General features: G+C 34.2%; 1 pseudogene; it reads left to right on the top strand.

Annotated features, from left to right (window-relative positions):
- The first annotated feature begins 1059 nt into the window (after nucleotides 1-1059).
- Nucleotides 1060-19968, top strand: LOC132559527 (transmembrane channel-like protein 7; annotated as a pseudogene).
- The last annotated feature ends 8 nt before the right edge of the window (nucleotides 19969-19976 follow it).

Genomic DNA, 19976 nt, shown 5'->3' on the forward strand with positions numbered 1-19976 from the left:
CATGCAGAGCCTGTGAGCACAAGCTGTGTTTTTTTAACGTGGCTGAATTGCCAAGATCTTCCATTTCACTTTTAGATATACTAATGTTGGTTTTTTCTTTAAATAACCAGTTATTTATTGACCATATCCATTGTAAAGACCCACCTGAAACAAGGACACGACAGACTCTTCTTCATAACCGCATACCTCGTTGTTTTCTCACAACGAAGCCGACAGGACAACTTCCCACCAAGCTGCATGATAAGCGTGATGATTTCAATTTTCCTTTGTGAATTACCAATTCCTGGATAACAACATCCCTGCATCACCGACTTTGTACATGTTGCAGTTGATTCGATATGTTTGCCCCCATCATGATTTCCAACATGCAAGAATGTCGGCAATTGACAGACAACACACGTTTTGCTGAGATTCAAATTGATGAGGATTATTGGGAAATTTTACAGTTGTAATAGTGATTTCACTGGGAAACGCTCCGTTTCTTTGTGAGGTATGAATTTGGACGTGTTTAATGCTCTTTAGTTTGTCTGATGGTTAGCGGTGTTGTTTACCTTGTTCCCATTCGGGAACGTGACACTGCCCCTTGGAATGATCCCCAAGATTTACATGGCGGGTATCGTCGACGAAGCAACACAAAGTCAATTTGTTTTAGTACTTTTTCATGAGTTTTGGTGTAAATCATTTGTTCTTACTCTGCCCTGGCTTTGAATTTTATATGAATTTTAAGATTATTTTGACATGTCAGAATTTTCTTGGTTGTCTTCCGTTTTCATTTCATCGTTTGATTCTGTAGTATTAGTTTCTCTCCATACACCTGACACATTATGGCCAATAAAAAAATATCCATGAAGAAAATCTGATGACTAGCTTGATTAAATTATATTTGATATCTACTTCGTGAAATGATAATTAGACAACTCCGAGTTTCAAGATACACATTTAAACTCTAGATACTTTAATTTATGATGAAAATTTTATGGGGAAGTTGGGAAATATTAAGTCTGAATTATCCCAGCGTTCTGCGACTTTATATACGTCTTAGAGTCGATGACCGTCGGAATGCCGTCTCTGTACGAAGTGAGAGAAACAGATAACTCGTGCATGGGTCGGGATTCAAACGGTAATGTGCGATATGCATGTACAAACGACGATTTCTTCTCCCAATTATGGTTTGAATGCCGATCTATGCATAGGTCGCGTATCTCCCTCACATTTTATAGGAACGGAGTTCTGACGTTCTTTGACTCCAGGCGATATAAAACAAAGTCATAATAATTCGGAATAGGTAGAAATTCTAATAACATGATCTCCTTGCGAAATAATTTTTGCTTGATGAAAGACTGAATTTTCAATGTTTATTTACTATAAACCACACAAAATACACGTTCTGGAGTTATAGTGCACGCATGGCCTCTTCCTCGAGTTTGAAGAAATGGCGCTATACGAATATGTATAAAGTGATGACGTCACAGAATGTTGTGATATGTAATGTATTATGTATGGGCTGCCTTGCTTCCACAAGGACGAAGGTCTATGTTCGGATACTACGACGGTCCTGTAGAATTTCCGTTCAGAAGCTATTCGTGAAATATGGACAACCCATTACCTAGTATCAGACGATGGAGTTATAGTTTCTCAACTCTACCTGTACATCGTCATACAACAACAGGTTTGGTAACACTTCTTTGTTCAACTTTCTTCAAATGTTCTTCTCACACTGAATAACGTTAAACCTACTTTTCAGAAAAGCAACAGAACAAAAAATTCGATCACAGAGATTCTGTATTCTGATGTCGGTTAGGTTCACTCTTTGTATCTACCCGCCCTCCCCCTCCCCCTCCCAAAAAAGGAATGCTTTGTAAAAAAAATATTTTGGACCAGAGCCCACATTCCACTCTCATTCTCAAATGCATATAAAGTTTTTAAATCCGCTTGTTCTATTGAAAATAACAACAATATGGAATAAAACCAATTCTTTGTGACCCACAATAAATAGTTGTCTTTAGGCAGGCAGTCTATAGTCAATTTTAGTAACATGACAATATAAGAGGCAGATGTTGGTCCCCAGGTTCAGGCAGGTGATGGTGACCACTGACATTGATATCATATGTTGTGTGTGTTAGATATTACTTACACAAATCAACGTTATGATGAATTATAAATGTTCATTAGGCCTACAGAACACAATATGGTGCATCCAATACAGCCTTAACTCTACAGACCGTCACTAATGAGGTTTTTTTATTTGAAATATATAATACTCTCCTGTTGTTATTCCAGCATTAAGGTGTACTTAGAAAATCAAAAAGTCATGTCTTGTTAAAAATGAAATTTTAGTTTAATGTTCAATTTTATTTTTTGGTGAATACTGGTGGTGAGGTGTTGATCTGTCAGTGATGAAGTTTGCGTTTGTGATGAGATAAGCTGTTTGATTCCTTACAATTTAATCCTTGTATTCCTTCCATCAGACCAACAGTAGTGATTGATTTTTCGTAAATGACAAAGGGACAACATTATGTTTAAATTTGTTTGTGAAATAGATAAGTTTATCATTCCATTTATCAAAAGTTATCCAGGATTCACAATATGTTAATTATTCTATACATCAAAGGTTATTCTATATATCAAAAGTTATGAAGGATTCACATTAAGTTAATTATTCTATATATCAAAGGTTATCAAGGATTCACAATATGTTAATTATTCTATATATCAAAGGTTATTCTATGTATCAAAAGTTATGAAGGATTCACATTAAGTTAATTATTCTATATATCAAAGGTTATCAAGGATTCACAATATGTTAATTATTCTATATATCAAAGGTTATCAAGGATTCACAATATGTTAATTATTCTATATATCAAAGGTTATCAAGGATTCACAATATGTTAATTATTCTATATATCAAAGGTTATCAAGGATTCACAGTAAGTGAATTATTCTATATATCAAAGGTTATCAAGGATTCACAGTAAGTGAATTATTCTATACATCAAAGGTTATCAAGGATTCACAGTAAGTGAATTATTCTATATATCAAAGGTTATTCTATATATCAAAAGTTATGAAGGATTCACAGTAAGTTAATTATTCTATATATCAAAGGTTATATCACAGTAAGTGAATTATTCTATACATCAAAGGTTATTCTATATATCAAAGGTTATTCTATATATCAAAAGTTATTCTATATATCAAAAGTTATGAAGGATTCACAGTAAGTGAATTATTCTATATGTCAAAGGTTATTCTATATATCAAAGGTTATTCTATATATCAAAAGTTATCAAGGATTCACAGTAAGTGAATTATTCTATACATCAAAGGTTATTCTATATATCAAAGGTTATTCTATATATCAAAGGTTATTCTATATATCAAAAGTTATGAAGGATTCACAGTAAGTTAATTATTCTATATATCAAAGGTTATCAAGGATTCACAGTAAGTATATTGAAAGATGTATTAATTAAGAATTTAGGGAAAATCTGAAAGCGTATTTAAGCCTTCATCTTAAGGACTGATTAGTGAATCAGATTCATACTTTATCCAAATTCAGGTACAAATTATAAGTTATTCCTACTTCAGATGTCAGGAAGCTTTCCACCAGTGTGGCTGTCAACATTATTTATGACATTGTGATCACACAACATGTGATGAAAATTGTTGATTGTAATAAAGTCGCTAAGCGATGTCAGATCAAGGTTAATGAGGAAATTGCTCTTCAACTAGATTGCACTCTTTTTAAACCCCTCCTCCCCTTTTCTTTCTTGTCTTTTATTTTGTTTTTCTTTTCGTTCATTTATTTTCTTGTAGAAATATCAGATAGAATTGTAGCAATTTCTGAGAATTGTCAGTGATGAGGGCTTTTGCACTTTTTCAAATGCATTTTGTTGCTTTTCTGAAATGCCCAATGCTGGTGATCAAAATCATGGAATATCAGTGAATGTCTACCACTCATCTAATCTTTTTACAGATATGTACAGATTAAAAGATATGCGTTAATACTTCACAAATACTACACATGTATGTTAATTACAAGTTAGGTACAAAACCACTACATACTACACATTTAGATTACTCTCCCCTCAAAAAAAAAAAAAAAAAAATAACCACTACATACTACACATTTAGATTACTCTCCCCTCAAAAAAAAAAAAAAAAATAGAAAAAAGGAAAAAAAAAAATATGTTAAAAAGAACAAAGGTTCAAAACTTGTGTAATTGAGAAGATTAAGATTTCGTACAATGTCACCTGTCAGTAGGGTGGATTTCTTTTACATGAGTTATGTTTGTTGCCCAGAGTTGTCCACCCCTCCTGCTAGTGATGCCAATATCAGCCTACAGAGAAGGAGAGAGAGTCGGGCAGCTATTATGGCACAGTTGCCTAGTGCCCAGGCCTACAACTCCATGACAGGTCTGGTACTGGGAAGACAGATAGCAGATCTGCCACGCCGTAAAACCTCTTTAATGCAACAAAGACGATCTTCAATTTACCCTCTGAATCTTTTGGAAGCAGATGAAGAAAAGTTAAGTCTTGCCAGAAAACAATCACGTTCAATGAGTATGACAGAGGATATAGCAAATGAAGAGGAGCTATGGCATCGAAGGCAGAGCATTAAGTCTATGGCAGCCTCAATACAAGTAAAGAAATATGTAAGGTAAGTACATGAATGTTGGTTCAGTCTCATCATTTTCTTAAGAGGAACATTCCTGCTTCCCAAACGTCCCATGTTAATATGAACATTTCAAGAGCTTCTTAACCATTATCACAACTTATAGGATAGATGTTGTCAACTTGATTGCATACTAAAACTTGCATTAAAGTGACTTTAGGGAGACAGTGATGGAGACTTCAAGGAAGTTTCATCATCATGCTCCCTGGCAATGGAGAGTGTTAGATATATAATATGTACTTCCTTGTTCTCTTTTTGTGGCTGATGGTTTCATTGTCACTCAATGACTTCTCATAGTTAGTTATTGGCATACACAGTCTGAGATGAAAGGTGATATAGTTTTCCAAATTACCTTATTCAGGTGATTTGGGTTAATACAGTATTCAGTCGGTAAAATGGCAGGAAGTACTGTAAAATAAAAAGCGAGAGCACTGTATCAGATAATGCAGAGACTACATTCATTATTATATGATACAGGAAAATTTTTTTATTTCAATTTTTTTTGTAATTGAAATATAAGTTTCATTTTTCCTCACCAACTTTAAAGGTCAGAGGGGTCGGATGTTAAAAATGCTTTTAATGAACTCTTCTGTATAAGCAAAAGAACTTGAATTTGTATGAATGTTGACATGATCTGTATGACATTGACTCACTTTCTTAATGCTTTCAACGGGCCAAACGTGTTAAAATGTGGAAATGATGAACAACCAATAGCCTATCTTAAACATAATATTGGATATATGGTCAGTAGTAAGCTGGATGAGGGATTATAAATTTATTGAAATAAGTGATAAAGATCCACTTAAGTTCTTAAAGTTCTGAATATTCTTGAACTTCGTCTCATTGCAAACCTCATCTGACATGTTGTCCTGTTATCTCAAATACAGAAAGAATACCACTAAGTGTTTGTATTCACGTCTCTTTTCTTGTGCACATATCATTTCACTTTTAAGTAAAACAATTTTTTACACTGAAACAGAGATCTTAAACATCAACACAAAGCAGAGGTAACAACAAGGAAGATGTTAAATTTATCTCCAATTCAAAGTAAAGAGCTAGCCCTTATACGTACAGTACGTACAGTATGTAACAACACAAAACCCAAGATTGTGATTAGGGATATGACCATGTATTAAAGGTAGAAAATACCAAGGGTGAAGCTGGTATCCCAACAATCGCCCTTGTGGACAACTTAAATTTGTATTATGTAATCTTTATTTGTTAAGCATATAGAAACCCAAAGAAGAGATATATTTAAAAAAACAAAATTCACCTGCTGCATATGATATCAAAATACATGATTGAGAAATTATACTGTGTGGTATATTTTATTTGTCTAGTGATGGTGGTATGGATTTGTCTTTGAGATAATGACATAGTGAATAATCATGGTGACAACATTGTATCAAATGTGAACAATGAATATGGCTGTCAAAGACCACATAGCAGTCATAATATAGCCTTAAAATACTCAACAATTGCAGCTGAAATTTGTAGTAGAAATAAAAGACCAACTTACACTAAAATAACAGGTGAAAAGCTATAGAGCTGTCATCTTAATTTATTATTTGAAGAGTTCAAGAGTGGTCTAAATGTGTTAATGTTGTATGATTGTGTGCGGTCATTTGTCAATCTACAGAAGGTCAATTGTTTGATAGGTGCAATCATAGATAAGATAGCCATATTGTGTTAAGTATGATAGTATCAACTTATCACCAAGTACAAAATGTCACCAGGTACAAGAGTGTCCTAGTTAGAACAGGAAGTACAAAACCTATCTTTTGGATCGGTGTATCTAAGGATTAAATTCCAAGTCACGTTTTTGACAATAAAGCATGTATCATTGCTTTTATTTGAAGTTGATAAAAATGGGAGATTTTAAAAAAGTGTAATTGAGATACGATGTATTTGTAAAATATCAGATTTCTTATGCATCCTAACCTCTATCACTAAAATGTTTGAAATATATAAAAAAAAAAAGAGTGTGTCGCAGCTGTGAAATAAATGTTTTTATTAAAAAATCATTTAATTTGTAATGCTCTATCAGTATTCAGTGACAAGGGTATTATATGACTGTGTGTTTTACCACCGTCTACCAGACACAGGATTGGCTGAGTGTACGATGTTGATATCAGCATGTTAAAAAATCTCTTGGTCGATAGTGTGAGGTTATATTTATATTTGCGGCAGGGGTGCTTGATGCATGCTGATTATTTCTACAAACATTTTGAACAACTAGCTCCACATTGAAGGATATGCTTGTGTTTTTGTATTCAGGAAGGGATTATTACAGTTTATGGAAGAAAACATTTTGCCAATTCAGTCAATGAAAGGAAGAGAGATATGTTAATGACACAATGGTTTTTAAACAAAACACATCTGTTTGTGGATTGATCATACTTAGAAACTCAGAGAATTCCATTGAACACTGATATTTTTGAAAATGGCATTCAATGTTAGAAACAGACATTTTGAACACTCTCCTGATTATGATACAGGGAACCAACATACCTTTCAGACAAGAAGTTCTGAACAGCAGTCTGCAGGTTACTATACAGGACAATATCCCGGAGAAACTTTGGAAAGGCCTCAAAATGATGGATTCCATCAAACAATACCCATGAATATGCTTATTCCAGACTATGAGCAGGAAAACTTTGCCTACACCAGTTCTTTCACTCAGAATAATAACTCATACACAGATGACAAGGTATATCCGAATGAGTTTTCTAAAGAAATGTTACATGAGAATACATTCCTGAGACAGAGGTCATCAGATGATAGAATCACAAGGGGAATGTCACCAGAGGATAGGTTTCCAAGGGAAAGGTCACCAGAGGAGAGGTTGCCAAGGGAAAGGTCACCAGAGGATCACTTTGAAAGGGGAAGGTCACCAAGTGATAGATTTCCAAGGGGAAGGTCACCAGTGGATAGGTTGCCAGGGCAAAGGCTACTAGAGGAATTTCAAAGAGAAAAATCACATGACAAAAGGCTACAAAATGAAATGTTACCATGGAAAGGAGCTAACGAATTTGATACATCCTTGAAGTATGATGACGACCATGTACTTGAGCCTTCAGAATCACCATTGTTTACAGATGTAAGCCATGAAAGGTTATTAACGTCCCAAGGCCATCTTGGTAGCAATCAGGAAACTTACTACGAAGGAATTAACAACACTGAATTTGAAGGGAGTAGTTATTCTGACATTCATTCTGAGCGAGAAAATCTTGATGTTAGTTACAAAAGAAATCAATTAAACTTGGACTTCTCAGATGGAACTCAGACAAAGATATTTAGAAGAAAAAGCAAAAGATTTCTTGAATCAGTAAAAGGTAATGATGACATAAGTAAAGTAGATGAAGCATATGTACAGGATTGCCTACCAAGCAGTCAACAAATAGAAAAACAATCACTCCGTGACAAATTGACACTACTTCGAGAACAGAAATCATTGCATGGTGTAGTTACTGTATATAGGTAAGTACTATTTTCACAAAACACTACATATCTCTACTACTACTATTGTCTGTGCTAACTCCTACAATTCACTCTGTCGTACTGATACTATCTACACTGCTTTAGTTAATTATTTATGTCTTTAAACTATTATTACTCTGTGCTACAATTTATTTACTGGTATATACTATATACAGCCTACTACAACTCGCTACTATTAATACATAACTGCATTACAGATAAATCAGTTTCAAACAAGAGCCTCATGTTGAATGACATCAAGTTTAATGATTTTCTACATTTAGTATCAGCAGGGATTGTGTTGACGCCATCCTTACAGCCTTTTGATGAATAGAAATTGAAAAGACCCCTTCTATTTTTCAGGAAATCCATTCAAACTACAAAGAAGGATGATATTTGATCTGAAAAGAACCGTCAGTTATAAAATACTCATTGCAAACCTTTGTTAAGCTTCTTTATGATGTGTTTCATTAAAAGCAACCACTATTGAAAACCTCTCTGGAATGAAGAACATTGTTTTGTGCATGGTGCTATAAAACTACCAAAATAGACCTGCACCTTCCATTGTTAGGGATCTTTATCTTCTCTCTTGTTTCATCACTTGTTTCACACCTTGCTGTTGAATTTTCATTCATTCAACCATGAAAGTTCATATGTTTTCACACTGAGTCAAGCCAAGGTCCTTACCATAAAATATGACCAAATGGATTGTCATACCACTGCCCTTACAAAAAGCAATGACTAGGAAATCAGTTTGAACTTAAGTACAATCATGCTAGGTAGGTGCAAAGCTCAATGAAGTAGACATTTCTATGAGCCAAGGTCAATAAAATGACTTGAAATGTCAACTTCCACAATTTGTATCCTCATCATAAAGTGTTAATGCATGAAGTCAGAGGATATCATTAATGGCGTTGTTTTCTAGACATGTTTGCTGCAGGTTGGACATAAGAATTATGTCTGAAACCCTCGACCATTGCATGATCTTCTATTGATCTCTCTTTTTCTTCCCAAATATCTTTCACCTTTGGCTTTAGGTGTTAAGTTACACTTTTAGGGCACTGTCATGGAACCAGGCTAAGGCAAATAATAAAGCTCTCTGCTTGGCACTCACTTTTAAATGAGTATAATGTGATCTGGTGGGTTCTTAGCTTTTCAAACAACCTTTGGCAATGATGCTTCAGTGTTTAACTCCAAAAAACAGCAACATAGATTATTGGTCTGTGATAAATAATCATAGCTACTGGGATTTCATATCCAAAGTCGAAACTTATCAAAGAACCATGTACTGTTCAGTTTACCATAGATATTTACTTACCGGTTATATTAATTGACCATTCTAATGCCATGTTAGCTTAGCTATCAAATACTGTACATAATAATAGTCTTTATCCCTAGTAATTATATGTGACTATACATGTAATAATATCTGGTGGTTTGTGTTAAATACAGATTTTATTTTTCATGTGATAGGGCTATCTATGTCTTGTGTTCACAATCTGTGACACTGACACATACTTTAAATCAATAGTTCGACTTCCTTCTTTCTGCTGAAGTGATAAAATTTATGTGCGATCAATTTCCTTATCTAAGATATTGAGTGGGATATGCTAAATCATCAGTATTGATTTATTATCGGTGTTGGTCACATGCCAATATTGTCAACAAGTTAACCCTATGTTATAAAGTTAGTTGCTTATATCAGAGTTAGGATATCTATGGATCAGATTTATTCTACACATCACCACAACACTAACGTTCATCATTGAGACTACCACTAAACAATAGAAAGAGTTCAGAGATAAAAACCTGTAACCAACCATCTAAGCAACATCCTATTGTAGCTTAATATGAAATGAGATGATTATCTGTAATTCAGAAATATGTAATGTATGTAAGGAAGAGAAATATATAAAAAAAAAAGTTGGTCTGTTTATCGTTTGTTATTGTGAGTTATTAGCTCACCTGACTGGACTGCTAGTGAAACCTATATCGTGGTCCATCGGCAATCAAAAAGCCCATGGTCCTATTATGTAGCCTGTAGTATTCTTGGGTGAAAGGCTTTCAATCTCTTTAATTACTCTAAATGTCTGGGTCAAATTTAATGAAATCTTCAAACTACCAAATGACTTTCAGGTTTCCTGAAATTGACTTTGCCAACAAAGTCTTTCCTCGTATAGAAACACAACAAGTGAAACTTACAGGCCAATATGACCTCTTATATTTCTGATGCTGAGAAATATTATGAAGATATTTACGATAATAATATCAAAAGTAATAGTAATTGTGTTGCTGAAACTAACCTCTTATGATAGTATCGCCTCTGGATACCATTATATTGTTATTGGTAAGAAGAGGATATGCCTTAAGAGGTTTTTTTTCTCTTGTTTTATTGAATGTTGAAATCAATAATGTTGTGAAATATTTGTACAAATGACTTTCATATCATTGTTTTATTGAATTCAGAGACAAGATTGTTGGAGAACCAGTGACCAAAGCAACTGGATTTAAATCTTGGCGTCACAGACAAAAACAGGTATCATTATGGGTTGTTTAACCAATCTATGTACTTTGTTTAAATAGGTACAATGGAGAAACTTTTACATTTTCTGTTGATTGGAAAAAATTTCCCATCTTTTAAAACACAGTTATCCTGCAATAAGTGAAGGGGATCTATATTATCTCTGACTCAAAACTAGCAGATTTAGTTAATTGGTTGGGCTTATTACGGGCCAGTGATTTAAATTTATGAATGGGATTATTACAGACCGGTGATTTACATGTATGAATGTAATTATTATAGAGCAGTGATTTACATGTATGAATGGGCTTATTACAGTTCAGTGATTTACAAGTATGAATGGACTTACCGAGGTATTACAGTTCAGTGATTAACATGTATGACTGGGCTTATTGTAATTCAGTGATTTACATGTATGAATGGACTGATAACAGTTCAGTGATTTACAATAGGAATGGACTGATAACAGTTCAGTGATTAACATGTATGAATGGACTTATTACAGTTCAGTGATTTACATGTATGAATGGACATATTACAGTTCAGTGATTTACATGTATGAATGGACTTATTACAGTTCAGTGATTTACAATAGGAATGGACTGATAACAGTTCAGTGATTTACATGTATGAATGGACTTATTACAGTTCAGTGATTTACATGTATGAATGGGCTTATTACAGTTCAGTGACATATTACAGTTCAGTGATTTACATGTATGAATGGACTTATTACAGTTCAGTGATTTACATGTATGAATGGACATATTACTTGGAAGGGCATATTACCAAATATACATGATAATTTGTTTAATGTGTTGTAATAATGTTAAGCGGTGAAATTACTGACACTTAACATTGAGAACATCCTATTGTTTTACAGGTACATGCACTAGTACACAATTATCCAGATACACTGTAATATCAGTAAGATCATGAGGCTTCAATGTGATAATTATTATTGCATCTCCTTCTCTTTCTTATTTCCATATGATCAGTCATGGCAAAGATTCAAACTACAAGCAAAGAGTTGGATTTACCAACTAGAGCCCTGGTCAGGAGCGCTGAAGGAAGTGGAAGGTAGGTTACTCATTCCAGATAGGTCCTAATGATCACCATTGCAGCTGATCTGATACATTCTACCATACTACTAGTTGTAAATTGTAATAGTATTGCCAGTTATTCTACACATAATCCCAGTAGTCTTTAGTAGTGCTTGTGTGTGTGCACATTGCACCTGTGGTACTAATGCTGAATAGTACTGCCGATATAATATCCTCTAAAGCCTCTAAACATTAATCAGTATATCAGATAGTCTCTAGCTCTCCTTGGTAGGTTCATTGACAGGAACATTAATATTGTCAAAGTTCATAGATATTTATGTAATAGGGTTATGTGACATTGTTGTTTTACAGGTCAGTTTGGTACTGCCATCATGGGTTATTTCCGGTTTGTTCGCTGGCTCATGTTCCTGAACTTGTACATCTGTCTGGTAAACATTTGTCTGACCCTGGTTCCCTACTTCGTTTTATATGAGTCTCCCAGAAACTTCTCTTCTTCAGTAACAGGACAGAATGTCACATTATTTCAGTCCAACGCAGTCAACTGTACTCGGAACTATAGGGAGCATGTCAGTGCCACAGCTTCACTTGATTCTGATGCATTTGGGAACATTCTTCACTTCCTGCAGGGCACTGTGAGTGTTGCATTTTGTTGTAATGCTTTGGTAAAGCAAGAAGAAGAAACTATGTTTTTACGGTCTTCTGTATTAATTTAATTTCTTCTTGGATTCATCATTACTTAAAGATATGTAAGTTTGCAATATACAGGCACAAGTAGACTTTTTTAAAATTAATTTTGTCAAGCTACTTTTTCATTAAGGTCATTTGATCTTGGATTCATTATTAGTTAAAAATATGTAAGTGTGCAGTATACAGGCACTTTTTAGACTTTTTTTAAAATAAAGTTTTCCAAGCTACTTTTTTATAATTGTTGGGGTGATGAGATACCTCCTGAACCTATTATCATAAGGTCTTTGACATCATCTTATGTCCCAATCAAAGGAGGAAATGAAGTTTATTACTTGTTGAAATATGTTGATATATGGAACCTCTGTTAGATACAGGGTCATCCCTAAATTCTGTAACCATTTCATATACTAACAGCACTTTTAAGTGGTACAACAAAGTTTAATAAAAATTATTTCATTAACATAGATACAAACAAGTTTTTACAGAAATACAATACATACTTTTATCTGCACTCTTGTCGAAATTTTAAATAAATGAAAATATTCTCAAAAATCACACAATATGTTCAATGAGATATCCTTTCTGCAAAATGACAACATTGAGACTTGCAGGCTTTCAGGTCTTGGATTGTACACTGTCCATCAAATAACACCAAAGAAAAAAATCAAATAGGTTTAGATAAGTGGAGTAGGGAGGTCATACATGATTTGTTCAGTATGAAAGAAACTTTTCTCCAAATGTTTCCTGAAGCCAAGTTAACATTACTCCTGATATGTGTGGCATTGCTCCACCCTGTTGAAACCAAACACTATCATCATCATTACCTAACTTTCTGAATGCGGGAATGAATTTACTTTTTAACATGTTTAAATACCATCCACTGTTTACCGATGTCGATTCACCTTCTGATTTAAAGAAAATGGTCCAAAAATATGGACCGGACTAAGAGCACACCAGGCTGTCAATTTTTCATCATGCGACTGCTTCTCTTTCCAATAGTCTGGTTTTTCCTTTACCCATACATGGTAGTTCTGCTTGTTAAGTTGTGATTTTCAATAAGTGAGATTCATCTAAAAACCATACACTATCCGTGGTATCCATCTTGTCAGTTATCCAATAGACAAACTGCAGTCTCATTGTAACATCTGTTTCCTTCAAATGTTGCATCAATGGCACTTTGTATGGACACAGTTCAAGTCAAACCATAACATTCAGTAAACACTTCCATAGCTGGAGCTTGTATTAGCAGATGCCATGTTTTCAATGTCACTTCGCAATTTTCTTACAGAACTCTCTGGAGTTTCCGATATAATTTTTTGAACAGCCTAAATGTTCTCCGCGTACCTGCTAGTCCATGGACATCCTTGGTTCTTTTGACTTTTGTCTTCCACAGATCCCAACTGCTGGAATTTCTTTACCAGTCTGTGTAGTTGTTGCTTTGATAGTTTTGCATCCGATGGGTACTTCTTTTATATAGAACAGATCACTGTTACTGGTGATTGACTTTCGAAAAAAAAAGTTGCACTCTCTCTCCAACCTTTTGATTTTGTGATGCCATTTTGAAAAAAAAATAGATGATGTCATAACGTCATGACTATATTCACATATCCTGCATTGCTCATCTTATGCAAAACTATAGATATAGCAGGTTTAGAAAATAATACACTAATGAATGATATATCTTAAGGTATTAAAAAAATATGTAGTCATAAAATGGTCACAGAATCTATTGATCACCCTGTACTTCAATAGCATACATCTGAAATGAATATCTTAGTCAGAAAATTAACCATGCTTTCATTGCATGAATATTAATCTCTACATCTAGATGTGTTCTGAGTGTACTGTGATGTTAACTATGTTACCAGGGTTGGATGGAGGATACAGTGTTGTTTTATGGAGCTTTCTTTAACAAGACATACCACAATCCTTTGAATGGTGACCAGGAGACTTACCACATGGGACTGTCATATCTTCTAGCCACTGGTGTATCTTTCATTATCAGCTTCTTTGTTATTGTGAAAAAGTAGGTACTCTTGTTTAGAAAATGTGGGCTTACTGTTGCTAAATAATTTTGATATTTGGAGCAATAAAGCATATTTAGAAATTATATGGAATAAGTTACTTAAAAGAGGTGTGGTTAGTTGAACTCTTTTAAAGATTTATGCAATAATTACCATTACATTTGTGGACTCACCTTGGAGGAGTGAGGTTGATCTAAATTCTATATACAATAGTTCTTAGATGGTTTAAAAACCAACAGAGAGAAAGAAGGAATTGCAAGCAAAACCTGTCTGGCTTGGCACCTGTACGTCACAATGTTCTGCTTAATCTGACTATTGTACTGTGTCTTTCAGCATTCTAGGTTAATGTGACTTATATGGTGTGTCCCTTAAAGAGTTGGAAAAGACGGATTTCACTGTATGAAATATCTGTTTGGAATACCTTTTACTTCAGAAGTGTTTTGTTCTGTTTGCCAGCTCCTCCAAGGGATTAAAGGACACAGCTGTGATTCATGGAGCCACAATGGCCATGTACTCCAACAAAGTGTTAACAGGCTGGGACTTTTGTATATCTCAGGGAAAGGCTGCCAAAACCAAGCACAGTAACATCAGTGGAGAACTCAAGGTCCGTCTTCTGTAGTACTTGAGGTTACCTAGCACAAAACTTGACTAGTTCACAGAGCTACTGTCCTAGCATTTACATAAAATAACACCAATGGTATCAGATACATTAAATACATTTTAGCCTGAGTCATACTTATTTTTTCATTATCTGTGAATTCTTGGCTTTGAAATGCCATCCATCTTGTTTGTAGAAAGACTTGGAAATCCAGCGTTTCATGTGGAAGATGGAAAGTCGAACCACAGGTGACAAAATCAAGCTGTACCTTTTACGAACAGTCATCAACATTCTTATGTGTTTCTTACTTGGAGGATCTCTGTATCTCATATATCTGTCCTTCTCACAACTGCTTGTGGTAAGATATCATCAATTAAGTGTTCAATCGCCATCAGAGTTGGAAGTGCTTGTCTTACTAGAAAGTGAAAAATTCACAAAAATAAGCTAAAATGGTAAGAAATGTTAAAAATCTTACCCCCATGATAACTTCGGCTAGATTGAAAATAAGAAATCATTCCTTACCTATCAATGTCAGAATTAAGAAGAAAAAAATGAATTTGTTACTTACATCCAAGAGAAGTTAGAAATTAATTATACTTAATAAATTTTAAATTGAACAATGCATAGTTACATATTTTGAATCTGTTTTCAGCTACAAAGGGAGTTCCAAGACATCAACCCAGCACTCCAGTTTGTTATCCAGTACATACCTTCAGTAACAATCACATTGTTGAACATCATCATACCAGTCATCTTCAAGAAAGTTGTCCTTCTAGAGGATTACACGCCATCATTTGAAATGATCATGACACTCCTGAGGTTGGTCCTCATAAACACTCTTCATAAAGTATAGGAATTACAATAACATGATAAAATACATTCAGCTTTACGGCAAGTTTTGATAGTATGAGGATCGAGATAAATTTTTTTAGAAAATCATAAGAAATACAATGAAAGAAATAGTTTTGGCAAGAAGAGATTTCAATGGAGGAGACAAAAATCCATTTTGGTAAAACAGTTGCAAGTTCCCAACAGTTGTTGGATTATGTTACATGATGTAACAAAGACTTTGCTGATATATAAAGGGTGTATGATAAGTCATCCATCAGTACTTACGTTGGCAACCATTCCATCTTTAGGATACTGGTCTGTGTGTCAGCTTGTGTTTCACTTTGCCCTGGATAGCTATATTCATTCATGTACAATTGTCAATCAGATCGCCAAGTATCTTTATATACATGTAAGGATGGTATACAGTATAAAATAGATATACAATGTTATGGCAGTAGAATGTTCTGCATTCAAAACTTTGGCTAAAGCTGCTACTTAAAATTACTTCCTGTAAATCAATTTTTTTACCTGTTACCTTTAATACATTGAAATTACAGAGAAATGGCATCACAATTAATAATGACAGGATCTAAGAAATTATTTGTTACTATACAGAACGATCTTGCTGCGGTTGTCATCCCTGGGTGTGTTGATGATATCTATATATCAGCTCCTACAGAGAGATGACCCAAAGTTTGAATACCAGTGTGGCAACAAGAGATGGTCATCTAGTCTGGATCCCAACTCAACCTCCAATGTCAACGGCAGTATCATTAAGGTAATATATCTTCTCTTCCATTGCTCTAACGTTAATGATATAGTTAACTTATCATCTACAAAAAATACTAGGGTGTATAACTCACATCCTGTGGTCAGAACTTGTGAGATCTGTCATAATTACTGCAGAACTTCATTTCCATTGAAGCCAAAACTGTATGATTCTATGTTCTCGATACATAATAATTGAAATATCTTAAAATAGAATGTATTACAGCACCTGGGGATCTTCATTATTCATTAAACTGTCCTGTACTTTTCTTTTCATATATCCTCTCAATTATTTTCTCTCCATCTACCATGTCTATCCTTCCTCTTTAAAACTGTTTTCTAATTTATCCATGCATCTAGCTGGCATTTAATAGTTGTAAATAGATAATTTACCGCAGTTTTATTTCTCATTTTCTTATCAAAAGCTGACAGTGATGGATAACTTGGTAAAAACATACTTTCACACCTGATAATATATGTAGATTGTTCTGAACTTAATTAACAAATTACACTCCTATTTATTTATTTGTGTACATAGAACCTTATGTACTTCATGGTGCTGTTTGGTTTATAAATCCTTCTGTCATCAGTGTTGGGAGACATATGTTGGACAGCAAATCTACAAATTGGTTATCCTGGACTTCCTAGTGCTCCTCATTGTCACCTTCATTGTTGAGTTACCCAGAAGGTGAATAATTTGTAAATCAACTTCTACTAATTATAAATCATTTGTGTACCAAAAAGATATTTTATCTTTCATAACAGAGTGGATCTGTTCTTTCATATAGGTAAAATTATTGATGTTTTGTTCTAAGTAAAATAGCTTGCGATTGATTCAATTGTAAATAAGGCAATTTATGTAAAAGAAATGCTCCGAAGTAAAAGACTTGATATAGCACAATTTGCTTATATGCCATCTATTGTCTTTATAAAATAATTTGTACACGAAGATGTATACAGGTAGATGTGAACTTGCTGTTTATTTCAGAATTGTATACAAAACCTTCAGTATGAGATTCAAATTGATCAACATGGTGGGCTTACCTGAAGTAGATCTTCCCAAAGTGGTTCTAGATATTGTTTATGCTCAAACTCTGTGTTGGTAAGTTGTTAGTTTTTTGAAAATATGATTCTAGCCTTCTACGATTTAAATCAGTTGTAAATTTGGCTGGATTGCCTTATCAAGACTTCAGTATATGTTGCATGTACAAATGTAATTGTCAAATCTGTTGGTAATGAGCCTTTAAATAGCAATTATATTAACTTTGAAAGGTAAAGGTTTGACTGTTTTTATTTCAGGATGGGTCTTTTCTTCAGTCCATTGATTCCCTTCATGTGTTTCCTCAAATGCTTTATTGTCTTTTATGTTAAGAAGGTAAGTTCATCTTCCTTCCTAAATCCTTGCAGCTCATTGACTATATATTTGATAATTTCCAGATAATGCAATTTTACACATGATATCAAGTTGTAATGTTATACATGCATTGTATTCAGAAATAAGATACTGGCAGAATGGCTCTGCAGAGAGTAAATATATTGACTATTGCAGTTTACTTTGTAAAATGAATATATAATTTTTATTTTGTCATGGTTTATTTGTTTAAACCAGTTGGTGATATCTTTGAAATCAAAGGTTTTCTCTACACCTTGCAACATTATGAAAAAAACGCAGGCTCTCTATGCACCCAACTTTGCAGATAAATAAATTGACTCGTTTAGAGACATTTAAGCAACAATGCACACATGTGACTCCTTAATAAATGGCAGTATAAAATGTTTAAATGTTACAGTTCACATTATTGAACAACTATGTGGCTCCTACTCGTCCCTACAGAACAACACGCTCAAACTCTCTCTTCATAGGCATGCTCTTCATAGCCTTCTTAATGGCAGCCATTCCAGTTACTTACATGATTGGCAAGTATGTAGCGCTATTTGTACATCATTATAAGATGAATATTGATTTTGTTTTGTTCTTTTCAAGTTCCCACTACAGGCGAGATGAGTGTGTTAGTGAATATCATAGTTTATGAGCTTGATAAAAAATTTAGTCCATCTGTCCAAATTTTGATTAAAGGAAATGCATCATATTCTCAAAATACTAAGACTAAAAACACCTCTTTAAAACGGAAGTTCAGTACTTTAAATATTGTTGTACACTTATTGAGTAATATAGCATATTTCCTTATGACTAGCTTTCACCCGTCCCAGAGCTGTGGTCCGTTTCGAGTGTACTCCACTGACAACACTGTGTTCTTTGACACTGTGGCACATGTTATCTTAGAATGGCCACAGGAGGCTCAGGATGTGTTTTTCTTTCTTGGAAAGATTGACTTCTTTATACCAGCTATAATAGTGATGTGGTGAGTATTTATGGCGGTGATAAACAAGCTTTAGTGCTGAATAAATCCTTAAGGTTATACATGTATATCAAAGATAGGGTGATAGGATAGATAGGGTGTGCAGCAGTGGGACATATATAGTCACTTAATATTGACACTGAATTAAATTTGATAAGGATGCTGAGGATAGGAGTCAATCCCTTTGATTAGAGGTAACCTCCACTTCATGACACTTAATACAGCAATAATAAAATAAACAAAATATCAATGTTCACCTCAGTCATTGTTAGACATTATAACATTGAAAATTTCTAGTCTTTTATCTGAGGCTTAATTCAGACTGTCTTTAATTTTTCAAGTTATCATATTTTTCCCCAGCTTAATCATGTATTACTACTGGGCCGTGAAGGAAGGACTAACAAAAATGGAGGAGATGCTCCAGGAACAATTAAAGTTGGTATGTATTCAGCTTATTTCTGTTATGTGAAAATTGTTGTTGAAAATCTAGTTTTTTTGAAAACCAGTTTTGATAATTACTTATTCTTTGATGGCACTCGGAAATGACTGTTAAGGTGTTCCTCTCAAGTGGTAAAATTTGTTAGATTTGAAATATAAAAAGAATATGTTTATGATAAACGATGTGAGATGTACCAAGTCATATAGAAATGTATTCCATTTGTTTGGTGTGATTGACACTTCTTATATCTCTGCAGGAGGGGCGTGACAAGCAGTTCCTACTGGCACGTGTCAATGAGATAATGCAGCACATGGACACAGGCAGTGGGGCCACCATAGGATGACCGCAAAATAAAGGCAATACAGGACTGCACCACCATGGGACAGTGAGAAATCATCGAGATACTTGTGCACTGGCAATGGAGGCAGATGGTTTTCCATTCATTGAATGAAAAAGATATTAACAAGACATACAGTAGTGGTGCCACTCCTGAATGAATAAGAACTCAATGAATTAGTGCTACACA

This window comes from Ylistrum balloti, unplaced genomic scaffold (genome assembly GCF_031769215.1).
Source record: "Ylistrum balloti isolate Yb309-2 unplaced genomic scaffold, AGI_CSIRO_Ybal_v1 Utg370928, whole genome shotgun sequence".
NCBI classification, from domain to species: domain Eukaryota; kingdom Metazoa; phylum Mollusca; class Bivalvia; order Pectinida; family Pectinidae; genus Ylistrum; species Ylistrum balloti.